Genomic DNA, 18,623 nt, shown 5'->3' on the forward strand with positions numbered 1-18,623 from the left:
AAAAAATGTTTCAAGTGTCCTCAGAATGCATGACTCTCATGTTAAAGTAGATGGAGATTGACTTTAATGCATAAATATACTAGTTTGTATTTTTCTGCCTCATATAAAAATATTATGATTAATTCATATAATTTAAGACAAACCCTAAATTTAATATAATATTTGATAAGTGTAAACAGATAGCCATGCTATGACCTTGAATTGCTAGTATTACATAATGGTCACTATGATATTAATGTGTACCTAGGTGCTGCGCACTGAATGGTGTTAAGGATAATTAACAGAATGAACTCTGTGAATCTTGTAGCACTGCGTAGTATTCCCAAATGATGTTATAAAACCAGGCGAAAAATACAAGCATAATAATATCCAAATAGAGAGTTTAAAAACAAGTGTCATATTTGGCGATTCTGTGTCTGCAACGATAGCTCTGGTACTCTATATTGAGTCATGTATTTTGTATTCTATATATTAACCTTTGTAACCTTTTATGTCATGTATGAATGAACGTATTATGAGTAAGTGATGCCTCATACCTAGGTGGGGACTCCGAGACTCAGGACTCGGAGACTCAAATCCTGCATCCGTACTCTTTGATTGGCAGTTCTGACGGTTTTGTTACTTTATTTAGAAATAAATTATTAATCTTAATTTTGAACACTAAATGTTCACTCATGATCGTCGTAAATGGGCCGAACTAGTCAGAACTGTCCATCTTAAGTAAAATCTTATACATACCCATGTGAAATGATGTTGAGCTGATTCTGAGACTCTTTGATTTGGGCTGCTTTTAGTTGATGTAATTCTAACTGTACGATCACGATTGTTAATAAACTATTGGTCAAAGAAGCACTGGACTTCGTAGTTTGAGTACTAGTATCATCTCCAGAAGATAACAAAGTTTGAAGGCTTACATGAACTTTCTTGGTGCCCGTGACCAGAACTGAGCGAAGTTCAAAACAGAATAAGGTAAGAACCATTTCTATATGTCTCTTCTAGCTATCTCGAAGTAAACACCTTTGTCTAAGCAACCAATATGGCGACAGATGATGGGTTTTATAATAAAGGACATAGAAATCAAATGGAGCAATTAGAAAAACAATTAGCGGGGTTGGGTCAGTGCAAAGAAAACAAAGGACAAGAAACAGGTAAAAAATCTTCAGAAAAATAACAGATTAAACAAAATACTTTTAAAACATATCATGATGCTAGGCCGTATGAAACTCGTGAACCTCGACACGGAGTCCCAGATCAGGATGATGATAAAGATTTTTTCATTGGTCAAGTTAAAGCTATAACAGCTGCACTCTCAGTGCGCCTATCTTCTGTGATAACTCCTTTTGAGGGAGATGCTAAAAAATTTAAACAGTGGATAAAAGAAGTCGAAAAGTACAGTGTTATGTCTGGGAAAAAAGGTCATGAGATCTCCATGCTTGCATACATAACGAGTAAGGGTTCAGTTGGGGATTATAATAAAAGGTATTTAGATGAAACGGATGCGTCTGAAGAAATCCCATCTTGGAACGATCTTAAGGACGTTGTTTACTCAGGGTGTGAATTTTCAAATTTGAATTGTTATAAAAGTTCAATGTCATGAGTAAAATTTGTTCTAAACACTAAATGTTTTCATGAAATGAATAATTATTGACAAACCATTCGGTATTTTTACTATATGATGAAATTAGGCTCAAACAAGGTTAGACTTTTAGCAAAACAGAGGAAATTCGGACTAAAATTTTCAGATTTTGTTTTTCACTTAAATATGTTTGGTAGTACTGTAATATTCAAAGTTAAGATTTTATCTGTTAGTCAACATAATTTTGCATATTTTCTGTTGGTTCTATCACACTTTTCACTTAGATATTCGACTGGCACACACTACAAACATGTTGAAAAATGCTTAAAAACGATAAAAGACACCATATCTTATCAAATCATTTTGATCATTGATCTCATAAATTTTTATGCCTGCAGAGTAAGGTCAATATACCTAGTTTAATGCTCTAAATGTTTTAGTGTTATCATCATTCAGTTTTTTGTAAAATTGAATAAAAAGGGGTAGGAATTTGAAAAATGATTGAGGAAATTCGGACTGGAATATTTATAACAATTATGAATGAAAACTTGATGCTTTGTGTCTGTATAGTGTCATTGCCATTCATAAATTGTGTTTCATTTTTAAGAGAGTTTAGCAATTTGTATTATTTTCACAATTAAGAAAACTTCTATCTGAAAGAAATTTTTTTAGGGACATTTCTTAAATTTTCAACGGCCATTATCTCAAAAAGTAGGTCATTGACCTACTTATTTGAAAGTAAAAAATAGCACTACCATGATAAGTCTTTAACACACAATAGATGGTTTTTCATTATCATTAGTGGAATTTTGTTTCATTTTGAGTAAACGTATACCTTATGGAATCCCTTAAAAATAGCTTTGCAGGAATAACAGATTCCCAACACGCGTTAGCAGTAATGCATAGGACTCGACAAAACTCAAATGAAAGTGTTCAGTTGTTCGCCGAGAGGCTACTGCAAATCGCAGAAGACGCCTATAGTAATGACAGACTAAAATATCCTTGATACAACAACAGTTAGTAGATATCTTTTGTGACGGGACATTCGACTACCTCAGGATGAAAATTTTGCGAGAAAACCCGAAAGACTTAGGTGGCAGGGGACAGTTTTTTTTATACAATTCATTGCAGCCAAGGGATGCATGTCTTCGGAACTCTGTAACTAGAATTTCCTCAGTTCCCATTCAGCACAAATAGCTTTAATACACTCTTTATAAGGCCAATCACCAATTTCTGAAGAAAATTACTAGTCAAAACCTGTAAAATTCTCTACATACTGGTTTTTATGAGATTTTGACCCTTTCATATTTTGCTCTTTTTTCATGGTTTTTCAGCTTTTTAGACCTCCCCCAGCTAATTCCCTGTAGAGGGTTGACCTTCCGTACCGCGTGCATGTTGCACTATCACATGTCAGAAACTTACCGGTGTGTAGTTTACAATGTCCCATCCACCTACTTTTCGTGTTATTTTACCTCCCGTCTGTAACTTGCAATTTCACTGTGTAAAGTCAGCACAACAGTCACAGCCGCAGGTTTCGCATTTTACTTCTGATTCTCATGTACCTAACATAAGGGGCCTACATATTGCATATAAATTTCAACAAGAGACACCCCTCTAACTTATGATAATCATTTAAAATCATTTCATGAGTTTTAGCAACACTCATAAGCCTCCAAGTACAGCAACTCTCAATTTTACAAAAATATTGACGGGTACTTTATTCGAAACTGTCCCTTGCTACCTTAGAATCCGCAATTCAAATAGCAATGCGAGAACAAAATCTGAGACAGAGGCTAGCGATAAGAGGGTCAAATATGACAGAAATTGTACAAAGTAATGACAACAGACGGACTCTTTCAAATTTTGATAGTACTCTTCCCTTCTTAAAGGATAGAGCGAAAATATTACCTCAATAGAAACACGGCATGTAGAACCAATGGAAATTGACTATGCGCGAAATAGTAGGTGTTTTAAATGCAAACAGACGGGTCAAAGGGCTCGATTTTGTACTAAAATTAAACCCCAAGTTAAGTCCCGTCCTCAAATGAATAAGCGACCCAGTCAAAACAAACCCATCCAAAACATAGAGCAGAAACCCCGTTCGCCTGTGGACTGTTGGAATTGTGGTAAAGTAGGTCATGTGCGTGCGGATTGTTGGAGCTCGCATATGTATCAAAGATCACAGCAAAATCGGGGCAGACGATCAAATCGTCAAGGCCGAACATATGAATCTAGCGACCAAGTAAATAGGGGATCGTCTCAAAATTTCAAATATCGCTCTTATTTTGACAAAACAAAACAAGAAAACTAAGACGTTCTTCCTTCGTTGAAGCCCGAAGAAAGAACTTTAAACAAAGACCTACATATGAAAATAATTTTACTAACAACCCCAGTAGCTGTTTATTAAAAGTAGGAAAAAATAAATTTATGGCTTTGGTAGATACAGGTGCAGCCGTATCTCTAATTAGTAAGAAAATGTATGATAATCTATTTCCCCGCCCCAAGTTGTTTTATAATGACATCCCCTCTTTACAAGCAGCAAATGGCAATTCTTTAATTGCGATAGGGTATGTAAATATTTCCTTTAAGATTTCAGGATTAACTTTAGACCACAAACTTTATGTGACAAAGGGACTCAACCGAAACATGATTCTCGGCCGTGATTGGCTCAGGAAAAACAATGTTCGTTTATACATTGATCTTGGACTCATGCGTATTGATGGCAAAGTATACGCGGAACTTAAAGAAGATTTACACATCTCAACTATTGTAAGAACACCTACGAAACTTATTATGAGACCAAACACGGTGACTGTATTCTATTGGAAAATAAATAACAATTTTCCTCTGGGAAAAAGTGACTTGGTTGAAGGGAACAGAATAGACAGTGACTGCATTATGGAAGACCCAGTACTATATTTAAAAGACGCCGTTTGTATAGTTCGAAAAGATAAGAAAATTCTTATGATCTTCGTTAACCAAACTAACAAATTTTTTTTAGGTAGGACGTATTACCGCATTAAAACAAAAGGAAATCTCAGAAATACAGACTACTCAAGACACAACAGAAATTGATGTACCTAAAAGATTTGAACACTCAATCAAAAGACTTGTGAGCAAAAACAATGATTTATTTGCAAAGAAAGACAGTGATCTTGGATGACTGATATTGTTAAAATGAAGATAGAAACTGGAAATCACCACCCAATAAAAAACAGACCCTACCGTGTACCCCTAAATAAAAAAACAGATAATTGACAAGGCCATACTGGAAATGATGGACGCAAACATTATTGAGAGATCACAATCGCCATGGTCATTTCCCTTAGTAGTGGTGAAGAAAAAGGACGGATCAGACCGGATGTGCGTTGACTTTAGAAGCTTGAATACGATAGTAAAACCCGTATCATTCCCGCTACCGTTGATTGACGACATCCTGTGTTTACTAGGTAAGGCAACATATTTCACTGCACTAGACTGAAAGAGTGGATATTGGCAAGTGAAATTAGAAGATCGCATACTTGGATGACATTCTTATATTCTCAGAGACACCGGAAGATCATCTTCGCCATATTCAAGACGTTTTCAATCGCCTAAGAAAGCATGGACTAAAAACGAAGCTAAAGAAATGTAGTTTCTTCAAGGAACAGACAGAATATCTTGGTTTCATCATTAATGAACTTGGCGTTACACCTGATCCAAAGAAAGTCGAAGCTATAAGAAAGTTATCAGCGCCAACTACAGTCCAAGAAGTTCGTGGCTTTATAGGTATGTGTAGTTATTACAGGAGATTCATACCGAACTTCTATAAGATTGCAGAACCAGTGATTGAACTAACCAGAAAGTATGCAAGGTTTAAATGGACACCATGTTGCCAAAAAGCGTTTGACTTAATTATGGAAAGTTTAACTGTGGTGCCTTTGCTAGCATATCCAGATACTAATAAGCCGTACATCATGTACACCGATGCCAGCGACAATTGTATTGGAGCGTGCCTCACTCAAAAGACAGAGGAGGGAGAAGATAAGCCAATATATTACTTATCCCACAAGCTGAGTAAAACGCAAGAAAATTGGTCGACCATTGAAAAGGAGGCATTTGCAATCCATCACGCCCTTCAGAAGTTAGACCATTATTTACACGGTGCTCAGTTTACTATAAGAACAGACCATAGGCCGTTCAAGTATATCTTAGAATTTCCAATGAAAAATAAGAAAATTCAACAATGGGAGTTAAGTATTGCAGGATATAACTGTAAGGTAGAGTACATAGAAGGAAGATTTAACTGCTGTGCAGATCTCTTATCCAGATTACCGACAGTCAACCTCGAGTGTAAAGAGGAAGAACAATCAAATCATGATGAACCAGATGTAAAGGACAATTTCTTTGAAGTGAACGTACTTAACTCCAATGCCTTTTCGCCTAAGAGATTGCCCAGATGTGAAGTTATGCAACTCGACGAATTGGTCCAACCCTTCATTGATCTACCAGAAGAAATCAACATCAAAGAAAGTCAACAACACGATGATCAGATCAAGAAACTGAAGAATAGGTTAAATAAAGGGACAGCAACGGCAACCGAAGAAAAGAAGTTTCTGGAAATTGATGGTTTAATGTACTATCTTTCAGATGGAGACTCAGAAGGCCCAAGACTTTGCCTGTATGTACCACGTGAGTCAAAACTTTTAGTAGTGCAGCAGTGTCATGACGGACTTGGACATATGGGAGTGGACAAAACATTGGACGTAATCAAACAAAAGTTCTACATAACAAATTTGTACAAAAGGTTATATTATTATATAGAAGGATGTGTAGTATGCCAAACGAGGAGCACTAAGAAAAATCTACCTCCACTTCAAGAGACAGATATACCACCTTTTCCAATGGCTAAAGTAGGACTTGATCTATCAGGACCATATCCAACATCCTTGTCGGGAAACAAGTACATAGTTTCTTTTATTGACATTTACTCTGGTTGGCCAGAAGCTTTTCCCGTTCCAGATAAGTCAGCTGACAACATAGTACATCTTATCTTAGAAGAAATATATCCAAGATATGGCTGTCCTCTTTAAATTCTCACAGACAACGGAACAGAAAATGTGAACAAGAAAGTGGAAAAAACTTTAAAAGAATTGAATATCAACCATATCAAAACATCTTATTACAGTCATTTCATGCATATCTTTTACAATTTGATGCTATGCTATGGTATGCGACTTTAATGATATGCTATGAGATTTGTATGCTATGCTATGAGATTTGTATGCTAAGCTATGAGAAATTGAAGTGAAGGGCTTAATGATATGGTATTCTATGCTATGGTAAGCTATGAGATTTGAACAAAAACGCCTCCATACACAGAAGAGTTCCACACATTTCGAGGTAAAATAATAAGAGGCCAAAGTTTACCACAAATCTATCATGTAAACATTTATTTTTTCAAATAAATACATTTAAAACCAAGTTAAAATAATGTTGTATGCTATGCTATGGTATGCTATGGTATGCTATGGTATGATATGACGAATGCGATTCTATGAGATTGTATGCTATGGTATGAGATTCCAATGTTATGCTATGAAATTTCAATGCTATGCTATGATATGGTGTATGTTGTACAAGATATGCTTGAACTGACTGTACAGCCCTCAAGGTAATGGTAGAGTATAACGATTTCATAGAACTCTTCATGACGTGATGGCTAAGAAAACAACAGACAACGCTTAAACATGGGATATTCATTTTAATCAGACGTTGGCAGCAATTCGTTTCAATCCTAATGATTCGTCAAAGTTTTCCTCATATTATTTTATGTACAACAGAGATGTCGTATTACCTCTTGATACTTTGATGAAACCTCGAAGGAGATATGCGGAAGAAGATCAACACAAGATCGCCCTTCAAGAACAACATAAAGCTTTCCTGCTAGTACATCGTAATATGAAGGAAGCCAAGAAGAAGCAGAAAGCTCAGGCCGATAAGAAAAGCAAAGACGAAAATTTTCAGGTAAGTGACCCTGTCTCCCTTAAGAACAACAGAAGACAAAATAAGTTAGATAAAAAGTGGCTACCATATTATCGAATCATAGAGCAGAAAGGACCAGTTAATTTCGTAGTGAGAGATCAATTGACTGGATTAACCACCAAATGCCATGCACGACAACTCAGACTGGCAGACATTTCGCACTGGCCCCTTTCACAAACTACGGAAGATAGTGGAAGAACTCTAAGGGAGACTAACTATGTAGTGCCACGAGAAGATGAATCGTCGTCAGATAATGAAGACATGCAACCAGAACCATTAGAAAGAGCTATACAGTCCAAACAATGGGAAAGAGAAGGATCTTCAGACGAAGAGGATATTCCCCTAGCAGAACTTCAAAGACGTATAAGAGCTAAGAAGTTCATAGATGATCAGCAGTATAAAAACGAGAATGATCAGACCGTAGATTCAGAATCGGATGAGATCCATGAGTCAGAACGATGTCATGAAAATAGTGGTCAAGATTATGAAATACCCTTAGATAACCAAAATGTACCCTTAGATGAAAATATGGAAATAATTGAAATACTAGTAGTCCCTAAATTTGGTCTAGGCTTCAAACCAATCCCTAAACCGCGTAAATCAATCCCTAAGCCCTGTAGAGAAAAAAACAAACAAGAGTATGCATTGGCTATTATGAAGGAATTAGCCAAAATAATAAACTAAATAAGTTATATCATCGTATAATGTACATGTTAATAATCTTGAATAAGCTTAGCTTTTTGTATATTGCAAGCTTTTAAAAAGGTATGACAGGATGATTCCCTGTGACATTAAAACAGATGACGAGATACGTCGACTAGCAAACGCAGATTCAGCACCTCGGTTTTTGTATACATATGTGAAATTGAAGAGATTTAACATATACTCGAAATACATGAGACAGCGACTAAGTAAAGAAACTGTAAGACTAATTTTTGTACCTGATTTAAGATTATTGAGAAAAAAAGCAATTAAATATTACTATAGACATCTTGAGTATGGGACAAGGTTCCTCAGGTTTTCATGGTTTAATGTCTTAAAACTAAAAGATATTGAAATGTTTCCTATGAATGCACTAATGGCGGAATTGCCAGTAACTAATTTGCAACCCATGAAATCCTCGTCTTGGGTAGGAAACCCCTGGTTTTATGTGTGTTTAGCTTTGGCAGTAACAATAACGATAGGACTTTGTATTAAGAAACGCAAAACTATTAAAAGTGGGGTGGTATATGCTGTGGTGGTTGCTGGACAGGTTGTCGAAAAAGGGGTAGTGACGGAGATAAGAAAAGTTCTTCCAAAGACACTGTATTTTATTGTGCGAATCCAGAGAAATGAACCTCTAGTGACACTATTGAACTTGAACCAATCCCGAAAGACACTAGGATGCAAGAGAAACCCCGACAGAGCGGAAGACTCGAAACTCGCAAATTGACCAGTAACACGGGGACAATTTCGACCAAACTAGCACAACAATTACTTGGAGAGGAGAAAAATGAAGAATCTCCATGGACCAAATACTATAGACCGGACCCAGAGCTGGCACGTAAATACCTGGAAGAGAAGGCCGCGATGTCTACGCAACAGAGGAACGCAGGAGACGCTCTGCGAGAAGTCGCCTCGCCATCCGCGCCGACCCTCTATTCACGGGTGCCGATGATGGATGAATACTTAAGCTGAAGCCGTGAAGAAGTTGTGTATTCCTTATAAAAGAATTGTGAAATTTAGTGAAAATTTAAAATGTGAAATGTGTAAAATGTTTTAAGTAGAAATGTGCGTTATCTTGGGCTAATATAAATCTTGTATTTGGTGATTCACGCTGGAGAACTTCAGGAAGAAACCGATGGACTCCGAACCTATGAAGCTAACCTCACCCCTTAGAAGAAAGAGATATTTTTTGAACTTACAAACAGGCCTTGACTTTGTATATATATGTGACATTAACTTTAACCATACTTAGTATTACTTTGGAGATGAATTACATTTATATTCAACTATGGTTATTTCATTTTGGTCGTTATTGTCATACTTTATTCATTATTGTTTTCATGATTGTAATGCGATATAATCAAACTATATGATTTTATGTATACATCCTGGTTAATGATTTGTTTTTGTAGATGAAGCCGGAGGTGGAACCATGTCACTTGTTACTATCTCTTAACATAGATGTTCTGACTGGTATGTCACAAGGAAGTTCGTCTGATCAAGGGTAGATCAAGGACGCTTTCCTATTTCGCGCGCCAGGCATGAGAAATCTCCCTTCGGGATATTTCTTTTCTTTGGGGGACGTATGTAAACAGATAGCCATGCTATGTGTCCCTAGGTGCTGCACCATAATTTTTCTAGAAATAATACCGGTATTTTCGATAGAAAAATAGTTTATCTGAATATTATGTTTTATCCATTCTGGCGATTACGACATGCCTTGTCCCCGCAGAAAGGCAGTTGCTATATAAGGTCATGTCAAAATTTGACTTGTAGACTTTACATTTGTCAATTTGTATAATGTCAAATGTGTTATTGCCGATTCTGAAAATACAAAGCAGAAACTCCGGATTGTGTGTAAAGTTGAAGGTTTGATTAACTAATGAAGACAAAAAGCTGCAAAATGAGCATCATACGAAGAAAATGAGTCAAATCGTACATGTGTTTATGCCCGAGTTTTAAGGTTACATGATCATAATTACACATTTTTATACTCAGGCTCACACACCAACACGATTGCATATTCAGATTTACAAGTTAACATGTCTGGATTTTTTTAGCACGATTGCCCTCCATAAAATATAGAAGTTTATAATGCTATGTCAAAATTTGCAAGTCAGATATTGTATCTGTATAAGGTATAAGCAAGAAACAGAGTTCATTATTTTTTGTTTTTTAAACAAAGCTCGAATATATCGTAATTTTATTACATATGTATAGTATTAGTGTAAGTTTCAATCAAAAGTTTCAATCAAATATATCTTTAAGGTTTCTTTTGTTGATAATAGTATTTATGAAGATATTATATTATTTTGAATTGTTTAATGTGTCATTTTGTATAAGAAATGGCAATTATCTACATTTCATTTTTTTGTAAACAACAAAATTGATGCAGGTATCAAAGAAATTTTTCGACCAATAGGAAGCGCCGATATCTCATCAAATGAATAAATATTAAATGATGTAAGTTTAAATCAAATGGTTCTTTCTTTTGTTGATAATAGCAATTATGAAGATATATAAATTATATTATGTTGTTTTACGTGTCATTTTGTCTAAGAAATGGCAATTCTCTACATTACATTTTTTGTAAAAAAAAGACTATAAGACTCGAGCTTTGTTTACATAACTATCAATTTTTACATCTGTATCACGCTTGTAACTTTAACATTCAATATTTTGGTCAATCATTTAAATTTAATTCATAAAAGATAAAAATAAAATTTTGATATCGAATCGTGTCCAAGTCCCTTTAAAATGCTAGAAGTTTTAATTCCGTGTGTTTTGATTCTTGACGTTTTGTACAACTTCTAGAATTACGCGGTATGCAGAAATCATGATGTAATGTAATACTCATAAAACTAAGGGAATCCCTTTTTCACACGTACTCTTACACGTACAAGTTTAAATGCTTAACATTTCTTATAACTGAAGTGTAAAAACTAAATCACTAGTTTAAGCGCTGGGTATGCTAAGTCTTACATATCGGCCCTATTGAAATGTGAAAAAAATCAAATACATGATATTATCAAATTGGAATAATTCACGTAGGGTACATCATAATTAAAAATAACTTTCGTTTGACAAAACTCCATTGCAATCGGTAATTGTAAGCTACAAAACTTGACCTTGTAAACGTATTTTGTGAAGAATATGTGTTTTTGTCAAGTTTGATTTGACATTTCGATAAGGCCGATTTTAAAACATTTTTGCTATATATTCGAATCTAAAACTTTGAACCCCTCTTGGGGCCGCAGTTTTAATATGGGGGTCGACATTTTAATAATTCAAAAATGCTAATATACAAACAAACTTTGGTGTAAATATCGGCATTTCTGGTGCAGTGGTTCTTGAGAAGACTTGCACCCTATTTTTACTGTTTCGTAATTATCTTCCTTTTAAAGAAAAGGTGTGCCCTTTATTTTCACAACTTATAATTCCCATTCTAGGAGAAGTCTTCCTACCAAGTACGGTTAAATTTGACACAGAGGTCTTAAAAAAGTCAAAAATGTGAAAAGTTTACAGACGGAAAAACGGGTGGACGGGCGGACGACGGGTGATCAAAACCTCAACAAAAAAAAATGTACAAGACTGCGGCCACTTTCGTTTACGATACTACGCTGACACGACAAAGAAATAACGCGACAATGCGATGGCAATGGTGCGATGGCACGATGAAGCGATAGCGCGATATCACGATGGTACATGTAGGACAGCGATAACGCGATGGTGATGAGGCCACAGCGACGACGACTTTATCGGGTCATATTTAGGTCTTAATTGCACTATCGTCTTTATTTCATTACACCACTGCACTGTGGACTGTATTTTGCATGCAAAATTGGAAAGAGAAATGGCAATAGGCAGTGACTGAGTGAACGGATTATATATCAGGGATCTACTTTACTCAGATGATAAACTTGACTTGTGATAAAATGATTGAATTTTTATATTTAATATGTATTGTCAATATTAATCAGAGAGAGAGAAAGAGAGAGAGAGAGAGAGAGAGAGAGAGAGATGAAATTATCATTAAGAAAGAAATAACCAAAAAACTTTTTATAGAAAAAAATGTATTTCTGAGAAATTGCAAATATTTTCTATATGATTCTTCACGAAAAGCTGTATTTTAAAGTTTGGAACATTACTTCATCTATCCATCGCACTATCGTCATTGCATTGTCACGCCATCTCATCATCGTCATCGCGCTATTGCACCACCACTTCATCTTCATAGCATCATCGCTTCATCGTCCTTGCAATATAGCATGATCGCACCATCGTGCGATAGTAAACTACCTGGTCTATCCGGATTCAATACTACATGCGTTTACATGTAAGTTACGCATTCAGTCTTTTTACTAGTTGGTCATAAATTAGTCTATAGTGTAACTTTGTAGACGGTTATAACAAGAAGGATCTAATTTCAATTTCCAAAACTAAATTTCCGGTTCAAGTATTTCAGTGTACAGATCGGTCGAACTGTGTCAAGAGAGTTAGCCAGTCTACCAAATTTCGTTTTTCATCTAACGTTTGGATACTATAGTATACAATTCTTAGTGTAAATAATAAAAATAAAATGTTGATAAATACCTTGATCAATACTTGTGTATGTTTGTCGTGCCACGCCTATCCAAACAAGTTGTAGATTATGAGGTATACGTTCACAAGTCTGAAGTGGGTTATTCAGATCGAAATCTCCCCATAAATAAGTAGATGGTTTTGATGTTTTACATTGTTTCATTGATAAAGTCCAATTACTTGCAAAACCATTATATGGTAGTGCTACAAAATGTTAAATAAATAATAAATAATCACCTTAACTCAATATCTGATACCATTTCCAATTTATCACTATAAAATGCATTTAAATAATAATCAAATAATTAATACTATGAAAGCAAACTTACTCATATTTTCACACACTTTTTCAAAGTTTAGGGAACATTTTTGTGGAATAAAGCGTTCGTCATTTGGAGAGCATTGTAAACTTAGACAGAATTCAACCGAGCTGAGATTAACTGAAAAAGATATATTGTAATTTATAACGAATTAATAATGTTGTTCAAATGTAAACATATTTAATTATTACAATGCAGTATCTTTGATCTTATCAATAAAGCGTGTTGAGCTGGCCAGCGCCGGGCACCGGCAAGCAAAGCGAGCTATAGGAACCAGTACTCGCGGGAAGGAGAACAAACTAAACTTACAGATTCATCAAGACATTTTTTTTGGTCCACATTATGCTCTCTAATGGTTTCTCCCGTGGTACCATGCCAAAAGTGGCTGACACTTAACCCCTAATTTTAACGAATGTCGTCAGAGTGATCTCGCACTATATTTCACGCGATAAATTTAAAGGTGGATTAAACATCTGTACAGCGTTTACGAGCTTTTTCAGTATAAACTACGATACATGCCTAAGGGGATTTGTTTGTTTTGTTTTTTTTTGTTTTTTTTTTTTTGTTTTTTTTTTTTTTTGGGGGGGGGGGTTGATAGAGATATTATATATATAAAAGCAAGAGCCTTACGTACTCTCAAGAGCCATGCGTAAGGAGGACATTTAAACAAGAGGCCCATGGGCCACATCGCTCACTTGAGGAACTTTAGGTATGATAAAATCCTGCGCCAAAGTCTTAACAATTATGAAGAATTATTTGGCTAATTAGTTTCTGAGAAGATTTTTAAAGATTTACTCTACATATTTCTATGTAAAACATTGACCTCCCTCCCCAAATTGTAGCCCAAAACTACTCCTGGGGGTATCATTATTTTCACAACTTTGAATTTACACTACCTGAGGGTGCTTCCAAACAAGTTTCAGCTTTCCTGGCTGAATAGTTTTTAAGAAAAGGAGTTTTGAAGATATACTCTCTATATTCCTATGTAAAACTTTGGCATCCCCCCTCCAATGTGGCCCCACCCTACCCCCAAGGATCAGGATTTTCACAACTTTGAATCTACACTACACAAGGATACTTACACCCAAGTTTCAGCTTTCCTGGCTGATCAGTTTCTGAGAAGATTTTTTAAGATTTACTCTATATATTCCTATGAAAAACTTCGACCCTTCATTGTGCCCCTCCATACCCCCGGGGTCATGATTTTCACAATTGTGAATGTACACTACCTGAAGATGCTTCCATACACGTTTTAGCTTTTCAGGCTTAATGGCTCTTGAGTAGAAGATTTTTGAAAAATTCTCAACATTTGTAATTAATTTCTAATTTTTTCCCCTTGAAAAAGGGGCATGACACTTAATTTTCACAACTGTGAATTCCCTTTGCCTAAAAATGATTTGTGCCGAGTTTAGTTCAAAATGGACCAGTAGTTCTTGAGAAGATGTTGAAAATGTGAAAAGTTTACGGACAGACGGACAGACGGGCAGACGGACGACAGACAAAATGATCAGAAAAGCTTACTTGAGCTTTCAGCTCAGGTGAGCTAAAAAGCATTTAGATCTAAACTAGAAAGAATAAAAAAAACAGTTAAAAATTAATGAAGATATTGTACATTATCAAACCATTAAACTGGAAAATGGGAAATTACACACCTACAAACAAGCACCGGGAGCACAGATACAACGCACGTGTATGTGATTAGATTGCAAAAATCTAATTTAAAAAAATTATAAACTAGGAAAAAAATACAAGCAAGATAACAACAGGGTACTAAAGAAAAATAATACTGAATTTATTGTTTACAATTTCGATCAAATTAAACACAAATTACATCATACAGACAGATCAGATCTCTCCAAGAATAAAAAAGGTTATAGGTGAAAGCAATACTATCAATGTTTCTACGATTTTTTTCTAAACTTAGAAATATTATGTACTCTCTCTCTCTCTCTCTCTCTCTCTCTCTCTCTCTCTCTCTCTCTCTCTCTCTCTCTCTCTCTCTCTCTCTTTTAAATTCTTTGATACTAGTTGATAGATGTCAAACTATCACCAAATTGACAATGATGCAAGGTATGTGTAAAATTTTCTAGCCGTCTCGCCACAATGGTAGCACCGTAAACCATATTATGAATAAAATACCTCTTAGAGTTTCATAAATGTTGTAAGCCTTTTTCCCACCACAATCGTCTAAATATATATCCTCTGAACTACCTCCGCATTTAAAGTTGCAATCAGAAGCTGGAAGTCGATTGAAGTGGGGAATATTGCGATCAATGCATAAGCATGTATTCATCTACAGAAAATAGGAAAATGGAGTCATATTTATACAGATCGAATCTGGTTGAAACAAAAAACTGTCTCTTGTGCATTACGTATATCTACCTTTACAGCAAACCTATGAATATTTTTATGATGACATATTTCTTGACACATTTCAGCAGAACTTATAGTCATTGGCATCTCATCAACTTTCGGTAGCGACTTGATGGAATCGGGATAGCATCCTTCAAACAAAGCCCATGGAATTTAATTCACTTAAGCATGTAAAAAATTACAGTTGTTCAAATGAAGATGATATTGAATAAGAATGTTAAATGATAATCAATGAAAACAAACACCGGTAATGACCTAATATTTTTATCCAAGGAGTCAGTTTACGATATACTCCTGTCCAATATGGCTGGTCACTTTTGTTTCTCTCTATAGTCAATCTCTGACCTATGCAATGATTCTGAGCATCAAACCAACTATGTTGAAAATCAACTGTTGGATTGATATCTGTTCAAAATAGAAATGAACAACAGGTAACGTCAAATTTTGAGAGAAGCATCAGGGAAATGTTTAAGTCATGTTAAAAATGCTCATCGTATCCTAATGCATAAGGCCATTATTTATATCCTGATTTACCTGTGAAAAGTGTTGTCAAAAATAGAAAAAAATATAACTGGTGTGATTTGTCCATGATTTTTGTTTTTATTCTGGAACCTAAAAAGAAAACAAATACGTGCATATATTCACAAACCTTTAACATGAAATACTCTGCAAATAACGGTCTTTTCGCAATCAAATAAAAACGACGTTGTAAACGAAACTGAAATATGGGATCATATTACAATATATTGAATATACGATTATGTCTGTAACATATTGTGGGTGATATCAATGCACAAATCCAGTTTGACATACATTTATGTAATGAATGCTTAAGTGTCAGACATATAAACAACATTCCTCTTGCTGTACTTTTCCAATTATTGTTTTTATGTGAAAACTATCATTTGTATTGATCGTTTTGATTTTGATCCTGTAGTGATCGAAAAAGAAAGGTTAAGTATAATGGTATAGAAAGAATGTACAGATAAAATATTATTGAAAAGCATTAAATAATCAAAACGTACCGTTCAACGGAAACAATTAAACCAAACTCTTCCAAAAAGAACCACCTGTTGCAATATTAACATAACAAATCGCCAGGACAGACAGGATACGTGTGTTCTAACTTTTACTTCCTTGTTCGTGAACAACACTCTGGGGATTCCCCTATTTTTATTGATTTAAAAGGGCCTTTTTTACTTTGAAGGTTTTAAAAAGAGATATGTGTCGCATGCATTATTGTATACGTATATGTGTTGGTTTAAAAGGACAGTGATCAAGACCTATAATATACAAGTTAACCAACAACAAATTCTTTTATTTTTTTTATAATTCAGCAATGAAACAGATCAATCTAATCATGTACATCTACACAGCTTTTTATGCATACAATGTTTACTACATTATTAAATCGGGTCAACATTCAGTGAACATGCCTCTATATACTGCTAATGCATACTGAAGTGCCATACACATACTCATTATCTGTTGTTGTAATATGTCGATTATTAAAGTCACCAACTTAAAAAAATAATAAATTGCTACGTTTTGCTCTGTGCAAGGAGTAAAGTTACAATAAAGAGTGTTCAATATATCTTATACATGTGGTGTATGGACTACTGGCTCTAAAAACCATGTCCGTGTGAAAATTACCTGTCACACCCTGTGTTTTCACTGTCACCCCCTGTACATTCCCTGTGTGCCCCTGTACAGAGCCCCTGTATATCCTGTCATCCCCTGTGTGCCCAAGTACACATCCACTGTGTGCCAATGTAAGCCCCTGTCATCCCCTGCACGCCCATGGTATTCCATATAAGCCATAGAACTTCCTGTGTATGCCCTTGACATCCCCTGTAGGCTTTTGACTGTGTTTTTTAAAATATTTTTTTCTTAAATCAACTACTTAAATCACATGTATGTGTTATATTTAGTCAAATTTTGCAATCACCAGCATCAAATCACAAGACACACTGTTATCATTATTTTGAAAATTACATGTTTTAGTTATTGATTTTATGATGATCAAATAAACATGCTAACAACTCAAGACTTGAGATTCACCGGGTGTAAACCTCAGGTGAGGGCGGGGATTATTTTTGATATTAGGTGTTAAAGCTCTCAGGGCATGTAGTCCTTTAGAGTTCGGAAATATCGCTACTCCCTTATGTTTGGAAAACAGACATAAAACAATAAAACAGAGTGAATAATTTATTTGTTTAAATTGTCTATATATAAATGTACACTTTACTTATGAATATCTTAAACCTATGAAGCGTATGAATCTGGGTATTAAACAATAAAATAGAAACTAAGATCAAGCGCGGCACATGGTTTAATTTTGTATATTTCTAAACATATAGGTGCGCACTAAAACCAATAAATCAGTCAGAATGTAGAATTTATACGCAGCCATGTTACGATAGAGTATACCTTTCTTCTAAATTTTTTTAACCCAGTCTTTGGTTATACCTTTATTAATTTCCCTTTAATAGCAAAATAAAGCTTCAATAGCTTCAATAAGGTTGCCAAAGAAATTAATCTAGTATGTTTGTTTAAAATGTTTCTGACCAGTTTATTGGACTCTTGACTTGAATTTAAACTGATGATTTATTCTCATAATCAATTTCAAACAAAATTCAAATTCTCTCTCTCTCTCTCTCTCTCTCTCTCTCTCTCTCTCTCTCTCTCTCTCTCTCTCTCTCTCATGATTTATCAAAAAAGACAATGGCTGACAGCGAATATGAGCGATTTACATGAACTTCATAAAGACTATTTAATTGCATGCATCATTACACTGGGCAAAACAATCAAAATATAATGTAGCTGCTCCTTTCATTATTTCGATCAGTGTGTAGTTATCGCCACGCGCTGATCATGTTGTGTTATTATGCGCTATAGCTCAGACAGGTTACATGGCACAGAACATTGCAGATTTCACGCACTCCTCCACTTATTTTTTTTTTTTTTTTTTTTACAAATTAATGATCATGGTCATTTGTTTAACTTCATGTGATAATATAAACGGTTCATCGGAATACAAGTGT

At 35.1% G+C, this 18,623-nt stretch overlaps 1 protein-coding gene across 1 annotated transcript in view; it reads right to left on the minus strand.

Moving 5' to 3' along the window:
• The window catches only part of LOC105348832 (uncharacterized), a 51,926-nt gene that overhangs the window by 20,004 nt on the left and 13,299 nt on the right, over positions 1-18,623 (minus strand). The window contains exons 2-7 of the transcript XR_010715019.1: positions 16,114-16,191; positions 15,835-15,984; positions 15,589-15,710; positions 15,346-15,499; positions 13,216-13,326; positions 12,899-13,090 (exon numbers count right to left, since the gene is read on the minus strand). The gene's annotated coding sequence lies outside the window, so the exon portion shown is untranslated. The remainder of the gene's footprint in view (positions 1-12,898; positions 13,091-13,215; positions 13,327-15,345; positions 15,500-15,588; positions 15,711-15,834; positions 15,985-16,113; positions 16,192-18,623) is intronic.

This window comes from Magallana gigas, chromosome 1 (assembly GCF_963853765.1).
Source record: "Magallana gigas chromosome 1, xbMagGiga1.1, whole genome shotgun sequence".
Lineage (NCBI taxonomy): Eukaryota > Metazoa > Mollusca > Bivalvia > Ostreida > Ostreidae > Magallana > Magallana gigas.